Source organism: Lissotriton helveticus, chromosome 8 (assembly GCF_964261635.1).
Source record: "Lissotriton helveticus chromosome 8, aLisHel1.1, whole genome shotgun sequence".
Taxonomy (NCBI): domain Eukaryota; kingdom Metazoa; phylum Chordata; class Amphibia; order Caudata; family Salamandridae; genus Lissotriton; species Lissotriton helveticus.
The window spans coordinates 127,940,330-127,966,808 of NC_136069.1; positions in this window are offsets into that span (position 1 = coordinate 127,940,330).

A 26,479-nucleotide genomic window follows, 5' to 3' on the forward strand; every position below is an offset into this window, starting at 1 on the left:
GTTTTAAGTTGGGGGATTAACTCCCCTTGAATACTGAGGGTCCCTGGGGGGCAACTAGCCCACCAGCTACCTCCAGTAAGTGCCACAGAGCTGCGTTGCAGAAAGGTGTAAAAAGGGGTGTGGCCTCAGAAGACCTCTCTGCAACGCAGCCCCCTGGCGCATACTGGAGGTTTCTAGTGGGCTAGTTGGCCCCCAGGGACCCCCTGTATTCAAGGGGAATTCGTGTTTGCAGAGTGCTACGAGATGTGGGCATGGCCTCTGCCGCGATGCTGTCTTTTTCTTTTTTTTTTGTTTAAGAAGGGGGGCTGTGTGTCCCCCCCTTCTTTTCCTAATATTTTGGCCCTGGGGATGCCCCCTAATTAATTTTTTTTTCATTATAATTTCGGAAGGGGGCCCCTCCCGAGGCCATAATCGGCCCAGGGACCTCATCCCCTGGGGCATGGCCCTTTTTTATTTATTCTTTTCCATATAGAAGGGGGGCTGCCTTGTCCCCTCCTTAGGCCATTTATGACCCCGGGGACCCCATTCCCCGGGGCTGGCCTTTTTTTATTTGTATTTAAAATTTTAAAAGTCATTTTGGGGAGGGGGGCGCCTGACCCACCTCCCGGGCCACTTGTAGCCCCAGGGACCCCATCCCTCAGGGCTGGCCCTCTCCGTTGGGGACCGTGGGAGGGACTCCAAATCCCCCACTGTCCCGCCGACTCCCCGGCTCTGGCGGGAGTCGGCATTGCTTTTCCACACGGGGAGCTGCCTTCGCAGCTCCCCCTGTGGAAAAGCAATTTGCTTTGCTATTTGGAAGAGAGAGAAGGTTTCCTGCTCTCTCTTCCAAATAGCAAAGCAGTTTGCTATGACATAGCAAGCTACAGTGTCCCGGGGTGGGCACCCCGGGAAAATGCAGGGAGTGGCCCGGGGGGGTGGCGGTCCCCAGGGCCACAACAAGGCTCCAGGAGGGGGCCGCGTGGCCCCCCTCCCATGTTTTACAAAGCCCCAGGGGGTGGTGGTTTCGTGAAGATTCGTCAACCGGCACCGAATATATGTATTCACTAAGATACACTTAATAAACCAGTTAACCAATCAATTTTTTTTTTTTTTAAAACATCCAAGTAATCACTTATTTAAACATTTATTCTTCCATCAACTTTTACATATACAAAAACATATATAACACATATTTATTTTTTTAAAAGACACACATTCACTGGATAGTGTCATCAGAGATGTCATGACTGATGTCACTGACCATGTCATGAGTGATGTAATATGTGACGTCATCAGCAGTGCATTGCACGCGCAAGTTATAGTGAGTCCAACTAACTATAACGTGGGAATTTCATTGGTTTTATGCGAGTAAAAATTCCAGCTAACTATAACTGGTGTCAAACCTATGGTTTTTTCAGTGAATTTCATAGGTTTTGTAAATGCTATTTCCTAACTTTAACGTGTGTAAAACCTATGGTTTTTTCAGTGAATTTCATAGGTTTTTTAAATGCTACTTCCTAACTATAACGTGTTTAAAACCTATGGTTTTTTCAGTGAATATATATATATATATATATATATATACATATATATATATATATATATATATATATATATATATATAAAGTTTCTATGGCAAAATGAAACCCCTCATTTTGTTCCTTTTCAAATTAAATGTATTAAGTGTTACCACTTTATTCCAATCAAGATGACTTCAGGTGTGCCATACTTTTGTCATAAGTAAGACTGTTAGCGTTCTAGTTGTTCTTTAGAACACTCTGGGACATTCTGTCATTGGGCTATAGTCGGGCTACATCTGGCTGATATTTGGGCTACATTTGGGCTCTTTTGTCTCTGGTGGCTATCTTGGGAGACTGCATATCAGAATTTTTTTAATGAAATATAAGAGGATTTGAGAAGTCACTCAAAATGTGCCCTAATTTTTCTTTCTTCTGCACTAATCATAATTTCTATGGCAAAATGAACCCCCTCATTTTGTTCCTTTGCAAATGAAATGTTTTAAGTGTTAACACTTGATTCCAATCAAGATGACTTCAGGTGTGCCATACTTTTGTCATAAGTAAGACTGTTAGAGCTCTAGTTGTTCTTTAGAACACTCTGGGACATTCTGTCATTGGGCTATAGTTGGGCTACATCTGGCTGATATTTGGGCTACATTTGGTTTTTTTTGTCTCTGGTGGCCATATTTGGGCTACATTGGGCGACATTGGGCTACATTTGGGCTCTAACATATATATAGCCCAATGTAGCCCAATATATATTTTTTCAAAGTAAATTTTCTCAGCAACTACTGAACAGATTTACACCATTCAAAGAAAAGCGTAATCTGCGAGCTGGACTCTACCTTTCTACCAAATTTCTTATAAATCCATTCAGCCGTTCGAGCTGCAGCCGTGTCTAAACGTCCTATGGAAAATAACATGGGGAAAACACGTTTTGGGACCCCCCTTTTATCTCAGCCCCCACTTTACGAATCCCCCCCAAACTTTCAGGGAAGGAGCGGAGCGGAGCAGGCCATCTTCTTTGAGAAATTCGCAAAGATTCGTCCACCGGCGCCAAAGTTATTCTCAATAGAATGTTGCGGATTTCCTATGGAAACTAGGTCCTAACTATAACTACCTACTGGCGACCGCCAGTAGGTAATGCATATAGATATATATATATATATATATATATATATATATATATATATATATATATATATATATATATATATATATATATGTACAATAACATAAAATCAGGTTAAAAATAAAAATTCTTTTAGAAATCAAAATATTAAACTATTACATATACATTTATATATATTTAGAACTCACTCGCCGGGCTCTGCAGTCTAATAGGCACACCACGTCACTGCCTATGCTGCTCCCTGCTGAGCTGTCCAAGCATCTGTGGGAGCGGCTGTAGTAGGCAGAAGGAGGAGTGATGGAAAAGGTAGGGCAGCCAAACTACTCCCACTCTGGGTAGTGTATTTCCTGTAGCTTCTTCCACTTTTTCCCCACTCTTCCATTCCTCCACTTCTGGGCTCCCTGCTGAGCCGGTTGTGATGAAGTGCATCGTGGGGCAGGGTGGAGCGGCGCAGGGTGGGACAAAATGGCTTTGACACTCTGGTGCTCCCGTGCCCTGGCCCCCTGCGTGCTCCTTCTCGTAGTCCCCAGAGTAGGTTGCGGAAAGTATAAGGCCACTGCTGGGTTGGACTGGAACTTCAAAGTGTGCATTGGGCCTGTCTGTACTGATTTTGCTGCCCGTTAGGGACTTAACATTTTTCTGATTTTGCACTTTATTCTGAATTGCACTATTTACTGACAGCCTTCATGGCAATGACTTTGTGCCTTTGCTTTCACAATTTCATTTGTCACCTTATTAATTTTTTTGTAATAAAAATTTAAAATGTATAATCCTGCACTAGAACTCAATTATTGAGTCTTTCCTTACTTCATTGACTGTATTTTGACTTGCTGTAAGGTGTTTTATATCGTGACATATTTGCCGATGTTTAATGCCATCTCGGATTGATCCACCAAATGGATATTGAGTTAATATTTTAGGCGTACAATTTAGAGGTTTCTCACACCCACAGTAAAAAGGTTCCTCACCGGGTTTCAACAGATGGCCCTGATGGTACACCCAGATGTGTTTTCCCATGTTGCAGATATGCTTTTTGTTGTTTCTTGAAGTTAAATTACTATTGTGTTCACATGTGGTGGACTGATCTGATCTTATGTGGTGTGTTCATACTGCTTGGATGTTCAGCATATTTGCTTCACTTGTCTTTTACCTTAGATTATCATACTGGAAGACACTTTAGGAGACATCTGCGTATCTATATCACACAATTCGTATTCATTCCATTCACAACATAACTTGGTCTTAGATATTAAATATTATAATTGTACATTTATTAGAATAATTGTACATGTATTCATCATACGAAGTGATCATACCTCAATCTCTTTCATTTCCATTCTGCCTTGCTTCTTTACATTATTTCTTTCATATCCAAACTACAGCTTTTCACTCCTTAAAATGTCACCTAGCTTTCACATATTGTTGAAGGTTTATTAAATGATTTTCGTAAATGAATAGCCTATTAGTGCTGGAACCGACTGCCAGTGGTGCGGCGGTCCCACACCGACAATTATGATGCCACTGACATGGTGGCGGTGGCATCCCCCATCCACATCATTGTGGCAGGCGGTGCACACAGCACTGCACGCCACAATGCTGTGGCTGCACACTGTGGATTTGCATGCACAACGTGGAAGGCACAGCGCGGTGCCTTCCACGTTGTGCATGCAAATGCATGGGGGTACCATAGGTACCCCCCATGTGCATCCCCCAACTTCCTGGGAGCCCGCAACAGGCCCCCAACTGTGCATACCGCATGCCTTTCTTCCGCCACGGAAAGGTTGCTTCCCGCCTGCAAAATAATATGGATGGCGGTGTCTGCCGGTGTCTGGCAGACACCGCCACCATATTCAACCCTTTTCCGTCCGTTCAACTCCTCGACCGGGCGGAAAATCGGCGGACCCGCTCCGCCCTGGTACCCCCGCCATCATAATTAGGTGGTGAGAAATGGGAGGCGGGTGGGAGATGTCGGGCAGATCCCCACAGTCATGCGGGCGGTGGCGATCCGCCCGACATTATAATAGACCCCTATGTTTTATTTTAAAAAAATTAAAAAATATGTATCTTCAATTCTTTAATGGAAATAGCTTTTAATTATTTATTGTTTTAAAGTAACTTATGACGTATGATATTTATTGCTACTGAATATTAAAGTGTGTAATATCTGTTTAATTCAATTTGTAATTGTTAAACACTCTCCATATAAATCTAATAAACTTTAAAAGGGCATATCAGCTATTAGCATGTCTTTGCCTTTGTTGCAAGCTCTTTACATGTTTTGTTTTTTCCTGTACCTTATTTGAGATCTGTTTGTGAATTCTAATACACCATCCTGGGCTGTCCTTTCGCCTCTGGTGTATCTTTGCCTTGGGCTGGTTCTTGTTTAATAAAGAAACTGCGATTTCTCGTTAAGGTTCATTGGTTGTAAGTGTTACTTCAGAGAGCGGTATCTCTCTATACCATATTCCCGCAGCTCTGCATTCCATCTGTTAGTTCTTGAAAACATGCCTCTGGAATCCATCTCTACACAGATGTTTTATGTAAATTAAATATAATGCATAAATATTTCACAAGTGCAAAATATCACATTCCCCTAGAGAGTATGCTGATCCACTGAAGCTGGTGAGAAGGCAACTCTCGTGTGGCGATTTTGCTTTTATTTTGTTTTCTACTGTGTGAAATGAAAATCAACATGCCGAAAATATGTACAGTGATAACTGACTATTTCACATGTAGCATGTGACATGAGCGAAGCCACGAGAATCGAGAGATGTGGAGAATTTTAAACATTGTCATATACATGTGTTCATTAAAGTGGAAACAAAATAAAAAAAATCGGAGACTTATCTTGAGTACTGTCCATTTTTGAAAAATAGCACAAACACCTAATGACTAAAAATAAATATGTCACATGTCTCACAAAAGGGATGTCATGTGTTAATAATAGATTCTTAAAAGTTATTGGTAGGGTGGAAAGTAGAAATATAACTATTATTAAAACACAATGCATTGAGCAGTACTCATGGAGAGAGCAATTTACATCTTAGGCTTGAGTTCTGCTCAAAGTCAATTTTGTGATGGCTTACCCCCACATGCATCAACCTATTTAGGAAGTGCAAACGGTGCGAATCGGTAAATTCGGCCGTTTGCACTTCCTAAATACGTTTTTGGGATGCATGAAACAATTCGCTATTTTTTGCATTTCTTAAAAATGCAAATGCAATTAAGGAATCGCATTTGTGCGATTCCTTAAATGCAATGCATCAATTTTTAAAAAATAGCGAATTTTGAAATTGGAAGTGCAAATTAACACGAGGTTGACCCTCGTGTTAATTTGCGAAAATGTTTAAAAAAGCAAAAAAATGCATTTTTTAAACTTGCATGTTACAGACACACATGTCCTTAGGACATGTGTGTGTGAAACATGCACTTGAAAATACATTTCAGGGGTGCAGGGGGGGTCCTTTGAACCCCCCTCTGCACCCTTGCAATGCATAAAAAAATTGCGAGTGCAAAAAAAAAAAATGCAAAACGGCATTGATTCCTATGGGCCTCTAGGCCCATAGGAATCAATGTAATGCCATTCCTTAATTGCGATTCGCAATTAAGGAATCGCAATTTCCGAAAATTAAGAAATCCTAAAAACTTTTAGGATTTCTTGATGCATAGGATTTTGCATTTCCTAAATAGCGATTCCTTAATTTTCGCTATTTAAGAAATGCAAAATCCTAGATTGATGCATGTGGGAATTAGTGATGCTGTATTTTCTTGAATTCCCCACACGTGGATATCACTGTTATCTGGCACATTTTCTTTAAAATGTATATTCATATGCAAATCATATTTGTTTCACAGCTTCCTCCCTTTGTTCTGCCTTGCTGCCAGCAAGAAGCTTTCTTAGTGCTCTCGAGAAACTGAGCTCTCCTAAGCCATCCTGTTGACCCATAACGTGGTCCCAGTCAGAAATCTGTTGCTCTTGTTCTTCATTGATGACGGGTGAAGGAAAATGACTCTTTTTGGATGATCACCGTGATTTCTTTAACCGATTCTGTGCACCGGGACTTTGCTGACCAGGTTCCATTGCATGCACTCTGACCCCTATAACATGTATAAATTGACTCAACTAGTAATTGGCACAACTAACTTACCTATAAGTCCATAGTGTATGGTACATAAGTGTACACAGGACCTGTAAGTAAGTAAATGTGATAAGTGAACTGCTCCAGAATGCGGAGGGACACCCACATCATCGTGCCAGTGCCTGTGAGAGTCCTGGATGGGGGAAATTGCCACGAGACTCTTCGACGACAGGGCGCCGGTGGGCCCCTGATTTTGTTTATCCTAGGAAGTGAGGAAATACGGACTACCGCTGATCGTGGAAGGCGGACACCCACGGTCGCTCTATGACCGCGGCTGGAGCCCTGCAAGCGGTGAAATCCTCCCACATCATTGTGCCTTGGCCTGGGTGACGCCCGAACCAGGAAAAACGCTGCAAGACTCTCCGTTGGTGGGGTGTCGTTGGGGCCCTGACTGGTCCATCCTGGGAAGCGAAAGGAAATAGCTCTCTCTCTGTAGCAGAAGCCCGCTATGTGAGGGCAGACTATGCACATCAAACTTACCCTCCCTGCACGGGCCCGAGGTGTGACGCAGCTAGATGGCTGGAATCCTTCCCTGATCACTTGCTATGCCATAGAAGTGGGAACGCATTGAGTGGCACGGATACTCTAGAGACCCCAAAGAGAGTCCCACAGGCCTGCGCCATGGGTAAAGATAGACTGCCCCACGTCTCCAACCCCAACACAATTACGCAATACACTACTTAACGCCTCCCTACACAAAGGATCACCCGTCAGTCTGGCCTGGAGGGAGGATGGCGATGCCACTGCTGAACCGTCCCAGGGGGAGCTTCTGGAGGCTATACAGGGGTCCCACACCGCCTTAGAAAAGCAGATCAATAGGGTCTCTATCGATATAAAACTGCTGAGGGTGGACCTGCGGAAAGTTGCGGACAAGGTCTCTTCGGTGGAGGGGAATATTGTACACCGTCAGGGAGAAGTGGCGACACTTAGGCAACAGGTATCCCAGCTGACTAACACCATCGGGGCGTTGGAGCACCAAGCGGAGGAAGCAGAACGTAGGGCCTGCTGCAGCAATATCAGGGTCCTGGGCAATCCGTAGCATGCAGAGCAGGGCAACACAAAGCGTTTCCTGGAGAACTGGATAGCCACCAAGCTATGACCCAGGGGTCTTTCGGAGGTCTTCATGGTGGAAAGAGCCCACAGGGCGCTGGTCCCCCTGCCTCCGCCCGGAGCACCCCCATGGCACTTATAGCCAAAATTCTGAACTACTGAAACAGGGACTGTATTTTGAAGGCTGCAAGCGAAACGTCTGATCTCACCTACGATAATGCGAAGGTCTCAATATATCCGGATTATACCCGCCAGGTGCAGGAACAGAGAAAATCTTTTCTCTGCATCAAACAAAAGCTTGATGACCTCCACCTGCAGTACATTTTACTGTACCCCACGAAACTAAAGGTGATATCCAAGGTAAATGCTCACTTCTTCGACTCCGCAGAAGAGGTATGGAAATGGTTAGAAATCAGAGGGGGCGCTCTCCCCAAACTGGACCAGAGGGGACCCCGGAGCACATGGGGGACTTGGCCCCCGAAGAATCAGAAGAGCAGGTGCAGGAACTGATCAGCTGGAGGTGCCCAAGCGGAAAGACAGAGAATCACGTTAGGGGATGATGGAGCTCTGCGAGTGGAATCCTCAGACTCTGGCGACTCTTCTCCACGGACTGTGGTGGACACTTCAGAAGTGGGACTGGTCCCAGAGACTCTGAATCCGTCCAATCATCTGGTTCTTTTTTATCCCCTTTTTTTTAGGTGGGGGGAGGGGGTTCTAGATTGATAGCCGGGTGTTGACGGACTCCCAGGGACTCTAATGCTGCGTTTCTCGGATATGTACCTCGTGGGAGAATATTGGGGGGAGGATTGGGGCGCAAAAAGTCTCTGCTAGGCTGTCCCTTATACCTGGTGGGGTTTGAGAGGAGATGTAGCCCTGTCATATCAGGAACATAGAAATGGGTGGTTCTGGGCATTTTTTGTCTGTCTTGAGGCGACTCAGTTGGGTCGGGAGTTGGACTTCGTTTTTTTATTTTTTCAGGGTAGTTTTCAGCCCCTGTTGGGCTGATGGGGCAGCTGTGCACGTCCTGGCACCAGCATGGGAATAGCATTTCCATATGTATAGTTGTAAGCATATTGCTTGTGGGAGGGGGTGTTCAAGGGGGGCGTTTCCTTGGTTTATTTAGGTTTTGTTTGTGCAGCACGTGGGGAACAGGTGATATGTGGCCATTCGAGAAGGGAAATGCATAGAGGTCGGTTGTTAGACTACCAATTGGGTTAAAACTTTTAAGCTGGAATGTGAGAGGGCTGGGTATATGTACCAAGAGATATAGGGTACTGTCCTTTCTTCGGAGACATCAGGTCTCGATTGCGTGCCTCCAGGAAACCCACCTTAATGAAGACGGAGCTCAGAGGTTAGCAAAGAGATGGTGGGGCAGGTTTTTCACTCATCGTTCTACACCTATGCCAGCGGAGTCCTTGTGTGGGTGGCCCCGGGAACCCCATTTGCCTTCAGTATGTGGAAGCTGACATTCAAGGGAGATACATACTCCTCAGAGCAAAGCTGGATGGGCATGACATTGCTCTTTTGAATACTTATGCCCCAAATACGGATTACCCAGACTTCTTTCAGGCCCTGCAGGTGGTCCTGGTGTCGGAACTAGAAGTCCCTTTGCTCTGGGTGGGGGATTTTAATTGTGCGCTAGACCCTGATCCCGACAGGTTCACACCACGCAAGGGCACAAAGCTGAGGATGACCTTGAAGCTCTGGGAGGTTCTGGGGAATATAGGAGCCCAGGATGTATGGCGTCAAAGACACCCAACCCAGAAGGTGTACACTTGTTTCTCTCCCACCCACAACACTCACAGTCGGCCAGACAGGATCTTAGTGGCCAACCCAAACACTTTTATGTTCTTTGAGGTGACACATCAGCCACACTTCCTCTCTGATCATCCCCCTGTGGCGTGCATGGTGGAATGGGGGGCCCTGGCTCCTCACCCCCGGACTTGGGATTGCCGGCAGAGGTACTCGAGGACCCGGTGGGGAAGCAACACATAGAATTGGCCATAACTGACTATATTGACCTCAACTGGGAGGGGCCAGACCTGTCCAGGGCCACACAATGGGAGGCCTTGAAAGTGATGGTCAGGGGTGCCTGCTTGAGTCTAACATGTGGGGTCCGCAGGCAGCTCCAGAGGGAGCCACAAACGGAGGGCAATCTCCTGGAGGCACAGATACGGGACGCCCTGGAGGTAAAGGATGCGACGAGGGAAAGCGTCATTCGGGTATGCATACATGACCCAGACTCGCAGATTTTACTGAGTTTGGATGTGGAGAGTCTATACACTAGCCTGCCACACGACGAGACTCTCCTCATCATAAAGGAGGTACTACATTCAACCCCATGGAAATACCAAACCCCACGAGGGGTGGTGATGGAGTGCATCTTAACAGCTTTGACAAAAAACTTCTTTGAGTACGAGGGCACACTGTACCTACAATGCCACGGTACTAGCATGGGCAGCACTTTCGCGCCGAGCCTAGCGGGCCTGTATGTGCACCACCTTGAGACCACTAAGATCCTTAACCCAGACAACCCTTTCAGGAATAATATCCAAATGTGGAAGAGGTACATAGACGATGTCTTAGTTATGTGTGAAGGCAACAGCCAATCAGTCATGGATTTTCTGGTATGGCTTACCGATCAAAATACATACTTAAAATTCACTCATCCAATGTCTAACAAATCCATGGTCTTTTTAGACCTCAACATTTATCATGACTCAGGTTGCTTAAAAACAAAAACTTATTTCAAACCCACTGCAAGAAAATGTTTATTACGATTTGACAGTTTTCACCCACATCACCTGAGAGAGAACCTACCATAGGGGCAATTTCTCCGCCTGCGCCGCAACTGCAGCGACATAAGCAAATATAAAGTACAGGCCCAGGACCTCAAAAAGAAACTGCAAAATAGACACTACACCGACAAAGTAATAGACTCGGCAATGAAGAGGGCACGGAACAATAACTGTGAGGCCCTTTTGGATGACAAGGTTCCAAAAGACAACACAGAAGTAAGACCAGTATGTGTTACCACATACAGCACACACTCAAACAGAGTGTCAAAAATGATAAACAAACATTGGAGGATGCTAACCAGTGGAACCCTAAACCTAGAAAAACCTCTTTTTGCTCACAAGAGAGGTAAGAATCTCAAGGACATCCTAGTACATACAAGGCCACCTAAGACACAAAACCAACAACCCAGGCTACACGGGATACAAGGACACCATCCCTGTGGCAACTGCAGCAGCTGTCACTTGACCAAGAAAAGTCTGTCCCTCACCTTCAGAAACGGGAGTAAGTGACAACAACGCAATTTCACAAATTGCAATAGTAAGAACGTGGTGTACTTAATCACTTGTCCCTGTGGCCTAGAGTACGTGGGCATGACAACCAGAGCCGTGAGGGTGAGGTTAAACGAACATAAGAGTAATGTGAGGTGTAAAAAATCAACTACAAAGATGGCAGCACATTATCTAGAGAGACAACACTGCGTTAATGAGCTACTTTGGACTGGTATTGAACAGTTACCCTCTGAAACAGGCCTCTTTGAAAAGGAACAAAGATGGGTTTTCCGCCTATGAACTCACACAGATGGCCTCAACGATGTCATACCTTGGGGGCAACTACTATGAAATTTCTACCTCCAAGAGGCACCTATCGCTCTAATAACCCACTCAAGAACCACTACGTTTTATCGAACCGACTGGTTCCTCCATCTTTGGCACTGATATCAGGTCTACAACTGTGTCTTTATAAGTGTTTTAATAACATCCAAGCGCTTATAATTTGGGCACTCTTTTTCTCACTCCCTACCTATATGACACCTTTTGATACCGATATCAGGTCCTCAACGAGGTTTTAATAACCCATAAACGCTTATTTTATATCAGCACTCCTTTTTTCCTTCCTCGACTATTTAAGGAATAGCTGATCCATAACATTGAGATTATCAGTACAATTTTCCTCCCCGAAAACCCAAATGCGTTACCCATCGGTAACGAAAACAGCTTCACATACGGCCGGCTTCCGTCCAGCGCATGCGCGTGATCACAGTCTTTGACCACGGAGCATGCGCGTTGATATACACATGATCTGCACATGCGCGGAACCTAAGACAGCACTTCTCAGCGTGTAACCGGGAACCATGATTCACATCACAACCAGCCCATGTTTGGGCGTACATCCGCTGGTACTTAGCCCATTAATTGGCAATTATCTTCACAATCCAAGGTATAAATACCACGCGCCCTCCCCTCATCGGCACTATCATCGGAGCAGCGCTGAGGGGAAGCAGGCAGATCGTCTCTAGTAAAACCGTGAGTTATAACTAGACTACGCTGTCAGCAGGGTTACTAATGGATGTAAGTAGTGAATCCTAAAATAAGGTTTTCTCATGCCCACAGATCGCTGATCATAGCATGATGGAACCCCCAAATAAGCGCTAAAAGCTCCTGAGGCATTGTTACCCAAAACACTAAGACAATCTCTGCAGTAATTTGTGTTTTTATCTCCAAACATGAAGGCACTCTTTTGAAAACAACGAATATTCAAACAAGTGTGTTGTCTTTGTGCTTACATGTGTGTCCTTGTCCTTTTTTTGCTACTTTTTCTCCTTGGGGTGCAAGATCTTTGGAGGATATCTGCAACCCTTTATTTATATTTATATACATATGCACTGTTTTGTCCTCAGTGTCACAGTTACCTACATGACAATCACTAATGCATATTGAGAAAGGTATTGATTTTGTACTTCTCTCCCTCCAGGTCTTAATTACCGCCAATTGGGCTCAAAGACTACATGTTGAACTACATTTTAGGTACACACACACCTATAGTTCACGGTTTTTGTATAATACACTTTCATATATACATCCATGTGAGTAAGGTGGGGAATTTTGAGCATTTCCTGTCCTAAAGAAGGAGTTTCGCACTCCGAAACATGTTCATGTCCACGCACTACAGAGGTTAATGTACATAATTTCACATGAATAACCTCACACTGCACCCTTTTTAATAATACCAGCCAGGGGCTTAATTAAAGTCTTTTTTTCCCCATGAGCCAGGTATTTTTTACTATCACTTTCACCACCCCACCACTCACATATAATACCCCACACGATTTCACACATAGTCCACAGTAAGTGCTCCCACATAGTCGTCGGTTGTAGCACGCCGCATCGCGTAGAGGGGTGCGAAGACCCCAATGATGAAGCATGACACCAAGGGGCCTGTAGGTGTGTGAGGGGTATTTAAACAACACGGTGTGCTCCCCACCACTGTAGGGACCACCACTACCCCCTTAGTGGATTCCACTTTGTTTACTTATAGCGCTCCGGGAGACTGAATCCACTGTTTCTCTCCCTCCCTCCTATGTTTATATAGGTGTCCTAGACAGAGCAAAGCTGTGGGAGTTTTTTGGACACACATAGACACACATTAGAACAAAACCCTCTTATTCACACCAGTATGGAAGACGAACATGGCCTGACTTTTGGGGAGGAAGATATCGACAGGATACTGACAGCCATCAATCCTTTCGAAGGATTGAGTAGTAATGACGCAGGCCCCGCTGTGTCTGATTGGAATGAACTTACCAATCTGCGCAAAACACAGATCAGGACGGCATTACACGGCCTCCTCATGACGGAATATCTGAGGAACAAAATAGCCCCGCAGAGCCTCATTGTAAAGAATGAGTCTTTCATTTTTCAAGACGACCTAGTATACAAAAAAGCCTGGTCCTTGATTTCATGGCATTGTACAAGAGACTGGTTGGTGCTGATCGTACAAACCGCCACAAGAATAGCCCAAGAGTTGAAAATAGATATTCAAAAGCTTGAAGTACAGTTGAAAGCCTTCATCACACTGACTGCCCTAAAGAAAAGGCTAGAGGAACTAAACCAGCAGATGTCAGATTTCGAATTAACATTAAAACAAAGCAAGATTAACAAACTCAAAAAAGACAAGGACAGGTTCACACCTGAAAGGGCCTATCCATACACAAAAGCGGAATGTGTTACAAAGAACAACATGAGCGACACAGATAGTGTAGGCTCTGATGGCAGCACTTCCAGCTCTAACTCCAACAACTATCAGCAGAAAAAATACCAAGGGGAGGGTGTAGGCAGCAGAGACCCCAATACCCACGCCAGAGAGGATGGAGAGGTTACCAGGGCCCCCACAATATAACCCTTTCCAGGGTCCACCACAATACCCACAATACCAATACGGGCCCCACCAATGGGACCGATGTACCCACAATGGGCGCCTGACCCACTAGCGGCAGCCCAAAATCAGCAGCCTGTTTTAGGGTGGGGCCCAGGACCCCGCAGGGGCAGGAACAAGAAGGGCACCAATGTATCCTGGCAACCCGAGGATGAAACGGACCCCGGGGTTCACACCAGGAGCATGACAGGGGCACGAAGGTACCAAGCCTCCACGAGCAAGAGGGGAACCTAGTGATAAACATTACACCATGGCCCCTGACCAAACTACAGAACAGAGTACTCAACAAAGGGTTGGGATACGTACCCACGATCAAACTAGGGGGCATATTATCAAGGGGGTTTATCTCCGCTTTTTTGGCTTTAAAAGCCAAGAAAGCGGAGATAAAATTATCTCCCTATTACCTAGCTGTCGCTAACACCAGTTAGCGACAGCTAGTAGGAGATAGCAACCATCTTGGGCCCCACTTTGCATGTCAGTGATATTTATCACTAATGACATGCAAAGTGGGCGTGCCAAGATGTTAGAGACTGGAAACAGTCGCTAACATCGCTATCTCCTATTACCAACTTTTGGAGATATTCGCGCTAAGCGCGAATATCTCCAAAAACTAACACCTGCCCTGAGCAGTTCTTAGCCATGTTATCCAATGGGAGGTGGATAACATGGCGAAGAGCATTAGCTCGGTAATGCATGAATATCGCTGACTTTTCAGCGATATTCATGCATTGCGGCCGTTTTTTATCGCATTTGCGATAAACCTTGATAATAGCAAGGTTTATCTGCGATAATTTCTGACGATGCTTAGCGTTAAAAAATTTGTTGCTAAGCATCGTTAGCGATAAATATCGCTTAACGTTGGTAATATGCCCCTAGATACTTTCCGCTTACATACTGAAGTCCAACACTTCATCAGAAGTATCAAACTAAAAGCCTTCTTTTTCAATTAAGAGGTCATCCCCGACACTTCAGACACAGGCCTGCGACCTAAGTCCTCATTTACACCTCCTGACTATGCCCTTCCAGTCAAGGTTTTGGCTTTTGAAAAAGCCCTGATGGTGGAATTAAGTAAAATAGACAACAGCAATCACCACATTTTCCAGAACATGAGCAAGAAGGAGAGTGAAGCAGTAAAAGAACTCTCACAGAACAAGGACCTAACAATTAAACCAGCAGACAAAGTGGGTGCAGTGGTGCTACAAACTACAACTGCATATGATCAAGAGTGCAGAAGAATCTTGTCAGACAGGAGGAACTACCGAATCCTACCGAATGATCCCACTGAAGAATTGAGGATCAGAATAGGAGCCATGGTTGAAGAAGCAGTAACGCATGATTGCCCCACAAAAAAAGAAGGGGAGTTCCTAACGCAATAAAATCCACGTACCCCCTACTTTTATAGCACACCAAAAATACATAAAAGCCTGACCCAACCACCTGGAAGATCCATAGTATCAGGCATATCATCTATCCTGGAACCCCTGTCTAAGTTTGCCGACGCATTTCTGAGACCACTAGTCCAGGCCACCGACACCTACTTGAAGGATACTAAAGCTGTCCTCCAATTATTGAGGGACCTCCCATTTGACCCAGACTCGCAGATTTTACTGAGTTTGGATGTGGAGAGTCTATACACTAGCCTGCCACACGACAAGACTCTCCTCATCATATAGGAGGTACTACATTCAACCCCATGGAAATACCAAACCCCACGAAGGGTGGTGATGGAGTGCATCTCAGCGGCTTTGACGAAAAACTTCTTTGAGTACGAGGGCACATTGTACCTACAATGCCACGGTACTAGCATGGGCAGCACTTTCGCGCCGAGCCTAGCGGGCCTGTATGTGCACCACCTTGAGACCACTAAGATCCTTAACCCAGACAACCCTTTCAGGAATAATATCCAAATGTGGAAGAGGTACATAGACGATGTCTTAGTTATGTGGGAAGGCAACAGCCAATCAGTCATGGATTTTCTGGTATGGCTTACCGATCAAAGTACATACTTAACATTCACTCATTCAATGTCTAACAAATCCATGGTCTTTTTAGACCTCAACATTTATCATGACTCAGGTTGCTTAAAAACAGAAACTTATTTCAAACCCACTGCAAGAAAATGTTTATTACGATTTGACAGTTTTCACCCACATCACCTGAGAGAGAACCTACCATAGGGGCAATTTCTCCGCCTGCGCCGCAACTGCAGCGACATAAGCAAATATAAAGTACAGGCCCAGGACCTCAAAAAGAAACTGCAAAATAGACACTACCCCGACAAAGTAATAGACTCGGCAATGAAGAGGGCACGGAACAATAACCGTGAGGCCCTTTTGGATGACAAGGTTCCAAAAGACAGCACAGAAGTAAGACCAGTATGTGTTACCACATACAGCACACACTCAAACAGAGTGTCAAAAATGATAAACAAACATTGGAGGATGCTAACCAGTGGAACCCTAAACCTAGAAAAACCTCTTTTTGCTCACAAGAGAGGTAAGAATCTCAAGGACATCCTAGTACATACAAGGCCACCTAAGACACAAAACCAACAACCCAGGCTACAGGGGATACAAGGACACCATCCCTGTGGCAACTGCAGCAGCTGTCACTTGACCAAGAAAAGTCTGTCCCTCACCTTCAGAAACGGGGGAAAGTGGCAACAACGCAATTTCACAAATTGCAATAGTAAGAACGTGGTGTACTTAATCTCTTGTCCCTGTGGCCTAGAGTACGTGGGCATGAAAACCAGAGCCGTGAGGGTACGGTTAAACGAACATAAGAGTAATGTGAGGTGTAAAAAATCAACTACAAAGATGGCAGCACATTATCTGGAGAGACAACACTGCGTTAATGATGCTACTTTGGACTGTTATTGAACAGTTACCCTCTGAAACAGGCCTCTTTGAAAAGGAACAAAGATGGGTTTTCCGCCTATGAACTCACACAGATGGCCTCAACGATGTCATACCTTGGGGGCAACTACTATGAAATTTCTACCTCCAAGAGGCACCTATCGCTCTAATAACCCACTCAAGAACCACTACGTTTTATCGAACCGACTGGTACCTTATCATCGGAGCAGCGCTGAGGGGAAGTAGGCAGATCGTCTCCAGTAAAACCGTGAGTTATAACTAGACTACGCTGTCAGCAGGGTTACTAATGGATGTAAGTAGTGAATCCTAAAATAAGGTTTTCCTCATGTCCACAGATCGCTGATCCTAGCATGATGGAACCCCCAAATAAGCGCTAAGAGCTCATGAGGCATTGTTACCCAAAACACTAAGTAAGACAATCTCTGCAGTAATTTGTGTTTTTATCTCCCAACATGAAGGATCTCTTTTGAAAACAACGAATATTCAAACAAGTGTGTTATGTTTGTGCTTACATGTGTGTCCTTGTCCTTTCTTTGCTACTTTTTCTCATTAGGGTGCAAGTTCTCTGGAGGATATCTGCAACCCTTTCTTTGTATTTATATATATATGCACTTTTTTGTCCTCAGGGTCACAGTTACCTACATGACAATAACTAATGCATATTGAGAAAGGTATTGATTTTGTACTTCTCTCCCTCCAGGTCCTAATTACCGCCAATTGGGCGCAAAGACTACGTGTTGAACTACATTTTAGGTACGTACACACCTATAGTTCACGGTTTTTGTATAATACACTTTCCTATATTCATCCATGTGAGTAAGGTGGGGAATTTTGTGCATTTCCTGTCCTGAATAAGGAGTTTCGCACTCCGAAACATGCTCATGTCGACGCACTACAGAGGTTAATGTACATAATTTCACATATCCAAATTCCTCTATGGTTTAGTTGAGATACATGAGGTTAGAGGGTGCTAGAGAGCTACACGAGCTGTGTAGCAGAGAGCAGGGAGCTGGTGCGAGAGAGCGGCTGGTGGTGTGAGCGCTGAGTGAGCGCTGTGAAAACAACACCGCGGCCGCTACCAATAACATCGAGGAGCAGGAGAACCGCGATTGTGATAAGGAGTGCGACGATGCTACGGTTCCTTCACAGCGGTTCCCGGCATCCGGCAGCTGCTGTCACGGTCACAGTCACTCTCTTTTTCTTCGGTAGAGTGGCCAGAGCAAGACGCTTTCAGCATGAGACCATCTTGGTCCATCAGACCCGTGCCACAGTCTCTTCGGCGCAATACGCAATACGCTCCTCCATAACAGCCAGAGCCAGTGTTAGCCAGCGAGACTCAGCGAGTGTTTCACCAGGGCAGCCGGAGCCGCGAGTGACTGCCTCACATAGGAATCCATAGGTGTCTGTGAGGGTGAGGGTGAGGGTGGGAGAGCCGAACGCCCTACATCCCTTTGCCCTAGTACTGGGCATCCCGGAAAAACTCAGTGTGCTCCAGTCCACTCCACTCCGGTCCACGTTTTTCTACAGCCATTCAGCTGAATCTCTGGCCAGCTGCGTCTCCTCTGGCACTGGGGGTGAATCCAGTCCACGTTTTGCGTTCGGCAGACCAGTGCGGGGGAGAGGAGGCTACGGGCTACGGGTGCGGTCAGGCATGAGCGCTTTTCGAAGCGCTGTGAGAACAGCGCCGCCGCCCCCTCCCCCTTCCAGTGCCGCAGGAGAGTCGATTTGCCCATGTAAAAGCAGGAACTAGACCAAGAACTAGGACTGCGGGTCCTGCAGGTCTAGCAAAGTCCGCAAGACCTACTGGTCATACCAGGGGGGGGCCTATGCTTTGTCAACCTAATTCTACATAATTCAACCTAATTCAATCAATTTTCAGCTGGCTGTTCTCTATTCTCTTTTCGCACAGCCTGCATGAGAGCTAACACTCTGAGTTTCGGTTAAGTCTCCCCCCTCAGGCTCTGCGTCTCCCTACACTGATAATTCGACTGCTAAATTCGCCTTCATTGCAGTGTTTCCCCCTGACGGCAGCTGCTCCTTTGCCCTGACTTACCTGTGTGTGGTTTTTTGTCCACGCGGCAGGATATCAGAGGTAATATAAGAGTAGACTGGCTTGGGAGTGCACGGGGTGCTGTGCGGATCTAGCGGCTTGGCATCTTCAGTCTTAAGAAACGAGTGTGCAAGAGGAGAGACGCAGGAGGGTTTTCAACTATCAAATTAGCAGACAAAATGAACTTATTAAATCTACAATTATAGCTCAGTCCGCGACATGAGATCAGGAAAAGTAAGGACTGTGGGAACAGCAACCAAACGCGCAAAGAGATTGCAACAATCTACTGTATTAAAAAAAGTAAAAATTAACGCACTTGGCCAGACCCAGTCATTTATATCCCCTATTGCGAGGATGTTCGAGAAAGCAGGAAAAATACCAGACACATTTCAATTTTTGAAGGATCCTGTAGGAGGTATGATGACAATGAGTACAGAAACAAATATTGACAAACTACAAACCCCTATGAAACCTATTAATACCACTATTGAAACCCTAAATCTGCCGCAAAACGACAAACAAAGGGAAAAAATGGGGCAATCTGAACATAACTGGAAAAAATATGAATCCGCTGATTTAGTCATACAAAAAGGAGACCAACAGCAATGGGTATCCCAGCAGAATCTCCCAAAGGAGAAGCAAAATTCCGATTCAATTACGATGAACGATAATAACGCCCTCGAAACGTCTGATTTGGATGTCACAACCTCAAACAAGTTGATGTCACAATACTTGGAAATCAACCATCATGAAAGCCAACCCATGGAAACTAACCACCATGAGAGCCAAGATAGAACGGAACAACCAGTACAAAGGATTCCCTTTGAATTGATAGTCGAGATAAAGAATTGTTCGGCTATAACCACTGAGGAATGCGAAATAAACCCCAATTACCATCGGGAGTACCAAACGAGCGCTAAGAATAACGAAACCCTCGAGGAAAGAACAAATGAAACAAATGAAGCTAGGATGTTAGGGGAAAACCTAGAAGGATCTCATAAAACTAAAAACGTATCCATTAATACGACAGACTACTCCATCAACAATGACAATACCAAGGAAGAACTTATACACACCAGGGGATATGTCCAACCTAAGCGTGAAACTGTCCAAATAACAGAATTAGGAGGCAAACAACATGACACAGTGAAACCCTGGGATATTTTCTATCAAACATCGACCCTTACATTAGAAGCCCTTCATTACCAATCAAACAAAATGGACATACAAATTGATCTGCTAAAAATGATGGCAAACAATGTGGCGGGAATCGACAACAAACTTGCCCAATTAAATGATTTGATAATCAGAGCACAAAGAGAAAATGAAAAAACAACCTCTGACTGCATCTATGTACCTATCATGGACAAACTATCAGCCCTTCCAGCAGTACTAACTAGTATAATAGAAGACACAAAAAGAAACATCCAACCCAGTAAGGATAAACCTAAAACGAACATGGCTATTATGAAGGTAATGGAAAAATCTACAATTGGGGTTGGCTCGGACAACCCAAAATCCAATGAACCACTACAGCAAACAAATCAATCTGGTGACATAGTCACTCTTTCATTCCCCCAGGTAAAGGCTCCTCCGGAAAAGGAAATTATGTGTGAAACTCTATGTAACACCTCCAAAAACAATCAAATCCATAGTGATACCGAGTCAGACGGTTTCTCTAGAATGTCAAAACGTCAAAAGAAAAAACTCCGCAAAGCAAGAAAAAATGAGAAACCGAAGCTGAATATCATGAGCAACATAGTTGAGGATCGGTCACTATCCACTTCAGGAAATAATAAAACTGATAAAAAGAACTTCTTCCCTATTTTTGAAAAAAAAACAGCAAATGGCCCAAGTCTAATATCATCTAACAAGATAAATCAATCTCCATTCCCGGTACGGGAAGACAACAGATCATGGAAAGTTCAAGTAACAAATAGTATATCAGACAATGTGCAAATAGGACCTATTCAGGATGAAATCCAAAAAAAAGAAGTAATAGAGCCTATAATTTCCAACTGTGGCAAAATGAATGGAACTATGCCAATTAAACTGACTGAAATTAGGATTGCTTCCAACAATAAAGCTGCCACGGAGGATGAGTCAAAAAAAGAAAGGGTCCTCACAGTACGGAGGGTAGAAACCAGTCCAGAAATAACACCTGAAAGGGACCATCTGCAGATTATATCAAGGGACGGGAATAAAACTATCAGCTACACAACAAAAAGGAGGCCGCTATTCGACATAGTCCAAAAATCTGCGAGAAACTTATATTCACCCCAGAATTTCACTCTAGAGGTAGACACGACATACTTAATCAAGGGAATCTACTTCGACTGTTCAAATCCATACCCTCACTGAATAACATTTCAACTGAAGACATTATGTCTGTACAGTTTATGGAGGATAAACAGAGTATCCAGACTCCAACCCTAATCTCACTAACATCATTTCTCATAGCTGAACAGATAATGAAGGAGCAGACGACATTTAAATCCTGGGGCATTATACTAACTAAACAAACCCCAGAGGTCTACCCTACCCCTTTTAAAGAAACTGATTCATCACCAAAAAATAAATTGATATGACCAAAGACTGTATCAGCTTTAAAAAACGTACTTGGCAGATCACCAGTAAAAAAGGTATGCCCCACCTTCCAAAACGCGCCAGAAAGAAACCTAGAATAAAACGATAAATGGATTAACATGGCACTCCACTATAATCAGTCACATTGATATGGCAATCCAACACTAATAGGCGATAATAGTGAAGTCAAAGAAAGAATAAGTCTACTTTCATGGAACATCAATGGTTTGAGGTGGAAAATCAATAATGCACAAATCGACTCTATAGTGGGAAATCCAGCCATTGTAGCTTTGCAGGAAACCTGGGAACTTAATCCATTTATGCTACATGGCTATGCCGGCTACTACGAAAATGCAAAGAAAGAGCAGAGGTTCGGGAGAGCCAGTGGAGGGCAGGCAATATTTATTTCTAATGCGTTGCATATCGACCAGGAGCAAGTGAAGATAGATGACTCAAATAGTTTGATGGTTAAACTTAGTTTCAAAATAATCTCTCAAAATCCTAGAACACTATACTTGATTACGGTTTATATTCTGCCAACCAACAAAAGTAGGGAGTCAACATGTGGAACCCTGAACAACGTTCTAATCGATAAAATGTTGGAGGATCCTAAAGCAGATTTTCTGATAACTGGCGATTTTAATCTTAACTTGTTGTCATCTCACCCAAGAGATGAGACCACGCTACTCCAAAACCACCAATGGCTAATTCCTGAGCAGGACAGAGGGACCGATAACAACAGCATTACAAATAAAACAGGTCAGAAATTCGTAAAGGATATGGAAGCAATGGGACTTTGAATACTTAACGGGAGAATAAAAACGGATGTCCCACCAAGATACATTTACTTCGGGCACAAGGTAAACTCGAGGATTGATTACACCATGACAACACTATATATGTTCCATAACATCATCTCGTACCAACTAAATAAAGTAATTGAAAGTGACCATGCCCAGCAGTTAATTCTAATGGATACTGGAATAGCTATGAAAAAAGCATATCAGACGGTCCAAGGGCACATCGGTACTATCAACTATAAAAAACTGATTTGGAACATTAGGAATAAAGAGGAAATGAATGATCAAGTGGAAAAGATCTTGGATAAATGCCTGAAAGAGACTACATCAAAAACAGCAATTGAGCAATGGGAAAATCTGATTGAGACGTTGACTAAAACAGAAGGACAAACTAAAACAAATAGGTTTAAAAATGGAAACGCACTGAAAAAGGAAAGTAAGGGTAATCTAAACCTACCTCATACAATTAGGGTATTGAAAACAGAACGAAATAGGACTATCAGACTGACTAAGAAACTGGGGGTAAACGCAGAAATCAGAGGAAAGTTAAAGTTAATAAATCAGAATTTGAAAAAATTGATATGGGGTGAGAAAAACAAAGCGAAACAAGCAATCTGGGCATAAATATTCTTTGCAAGTAACAAGAAGAACTCAAGAGACTTCTGGTACCTTATCAATGGTCTTGCTAGACCCAACAAGCATGTCGTCTCATCTCCTATAACGGAGCAGGAATGGTACAAGTTCTTGAGGAACCATTTGAATCAAGAGCCCCTACTGGCAACCTCTCTGGAAATCCAACAAGGGCATAAATCTCACAAAGAGAACGTCATTACTTATCATGATGTTGATACGGATACACAATTCCATACAGGAAAAGAAGAGATTATCAAACTCATAAAACAACAGAAGAACGGTGCTCCTGGACCTAATGGGATACCGTCTGCGCTCTTCAAAGAAAACCCAGAATTATGGGGGACTTACCTAGAGAAATTGTATATAGAAGTCGCTCGGACAGGAACAGTACCCAAGTCATGGTGCGGATCCTTAATTATTCCAATCTTTAAAAAAGGAAGTTGGGCACTGCCAGAAAATTATAGACTTATTACATTGCAAGATACTGATGCCAAGCTATTTGCCAGAACAATATTGACGAAACTAACTGCCTGGGTGACGGAAGCAAAAATAATGCCTTTTAACCAAACAGGTTTTATACAAGGATTAGGAACTACCACTAACATACTGGTTCTTGCCCTACTTATAAACAAATCAAGATCAAAACAACCCTTGTATTTTTGTTTTATTGATTTTAAATCCGCGTTCGACTGCGTCAATCGTAAACTACTCTGGAAAAAATTAGAAAAAATGAAAGTTCCAGTCCCCCTACCTAACCTTATTCGCCTCTTATACTCAGAGGCATGGGTGAGTGTGAGGATGGGGGATGGTCAAACACTATCCAGGGAGATCCCAGCTAATGAAGGTCTGAAGCAAGGCTGTGTTTTAGCCCCCCTTCTTTTTAATTTGTTTCTTGCGGACCTACCAGGAATATTGGATGAGGAAAATGCGCACCCACCGAAACTAGCTGACAAACGGCTCACATGTCTGATGTATGCGGATGACGTCATAAGTGGGCTTGCAGCGCTTAATGAAAAGGACCTATACCTATTCTAAAGAGAACAGAATGGTTATAAACGAGACCAAAACCAAGATTATGGTATGGTATGGTATATGGTATGGTATGCCAAAAACGTTAAACCGAAACACAAAAGCCAATGGTTCATGGATAAAATCGAGCTTGAACAAGTAGAGGTCTATAAATACCTAGGCGTATTATTCGATTCAAGGGGCAATTACCAGCTACATAAAAGTGACGCTCAAAGAAAAGCGAACTCACTAGCGGGTGTATTTAGAACTCTGCAGTAGTCGCTTTCCACCCTGTCGTATGGACCTCTCCTGAGCATTGTCGGTGCAAAACTCCTACCCACTATCACTTATGGTAGCGAAGCCTTAATGGGTAAAGACAGTGATATTCTGAACAAAATCATAACCAGAATATACCGAGTGTTATTTCATCCCCCAGTGAACGCTTCCCCGGCGCAAGTAAGGTTGGAGTTTGGTCTAACCAATCAACAATTTGCAAGGCAAGGTCATTTTATAAAAGTCTGGAATCAAATAAAAAGCGACCAGCAAAATGAGATATCGCTGCTCTTATGGAGAGAAATAAAGAAGGATACTACCTCCTCTGCAGCTCTATATCTTAGAGATTCAATTAACGAGTTTGGGGTTATGTCTATATGGGAAACGAATATAACCAAGACATCATTCAAGAAAATCATTAACAAAACCGCAGCCCATCTATCCATCGTAAAGGATAAAGCTACCCTTACAAAGAGGAAACACGCTTGGGTGGTGCTAAATGGTTACAATAAGCAGGAGATACAACAATATCTAATAACGCCGTGGTCGCAAAAAAACAAGCAGGTGCTCCTTAATGCGAGATTCGGATCCATGCCAGGGCTCTGCCATCTTCCCCCATGGGAATTTCAAGTAACCCAAACAAAATGCAGACTATGCAATAGGGGTGAGGAAGACATTCAACATCTTCTGTGTATTTGCCCCGAACTCCTCCAAGAGAGAAAATCATTGCTAAAAGTTCATCTCAAGTTACGCGGCATACGGTCATGTAGGCAGGCCGTGATTAAATGTATGATCCCTAATGATATCATTTTAAACTCTTCCTTTGTAAAGTTCCTACTGTTAGCTAAGAAGAAACTCAGAGATGTAACTATTGCAAATAATTAATGGATTGTAAAGGTTATTTAATGTCATTTTATATGATTTTAAACTGGAATATAACTTTTAATTTTTTCTTTTAGTTCGAAATGTTGTAAGATTTTAAATAATCATCATAATAAACTACCTTTGTACCTTTGTACATAATTTAAAATTAATTACCTCACACTGCACCCTTTTTAATAATACCAGCCAGGGGCTTAATTTAAGTCTTTTTTTCCCCATGAGCCAGGTATTTTTTACTATCACTTTCACCACCCCACCACTCACATATAATACCCCACACGATTTCACACATAGTCCACAGTAAGTGCTCCCACGTAGTCGTCGGTTGTAGCACGCCGCATCCCGTAGAGGGGTGCGAAGACCCCAATGATGAAGCATGACACCAAGGGGCCTGCTGGTGTGTGAGGGGTATTAAAACAACACGGTGTGCTCCCCACCACTGTAGGGACCACCACTACCTCCTTAGTGGATTCCACTTTGTTTACTTACATGACATTTGTGACAGGCTGGACAGGTATACCATCACACAATATAGGCAACACCTCTACAGGGAAGGGGACAAATCATGCCGCCTGTTGGCCTGGATTCTCTGGCGAGAACAAGCCCCTGCCGCAAGTGTGGCTTGATCCACACTGAGGTGGGGCTCATGTGAGTCTTGATATCCCACTTTCAACTAGCATATGCCGTGGACCCAGTAGTTAGTGAGTCAGCTTATCTTCCTTACTTGCACGACCGGACCCTACGGTCTATCTCTGATCCAGTACGGAAAGAACTTGAGAAGCCTCTGACGTAACAGGAGGTGCACTCAGCGCTGCAGCGCTTACCAAGGGCTAAGACTCCGGGGAGTGATGGGTACCTCCCAGAGATTTATCAGGTCTTTGCGGCCACGCTCCCACGCCTCCTATTGCAGGTGTATCGCAAGGCCTTTAAATGGGGTGATCTCCCACCCAGCCTGAAACAAGGGGAGATATGTATGATTCTGAAGCCGGGAGGGGATGCCCATGAGCCCTCATCATACCATCCGATCACAATGAGTAATACGGATGTCAAGATTCTATGCAAGCTCTTGGCATCTCGTCTAGGGCCACATATGCCACATTTGGTGTATGAGGACCAATGTGGTTTTACATCAGGCCGGAACACGGCTATGAATCTGTGCCGGCTCAGTCCTGTTATGCATGAAGTACGCGTGCGGAAGGAACAATTGGGAAAAACGCCTACTGTCAGGACGGGCGGATACCCTGACACTACAGACCGCGCTGTAAGGAACAGATGGTATTTGTTTCCATCGACCTAGCCAAGGCATTTGATACAGAAGAT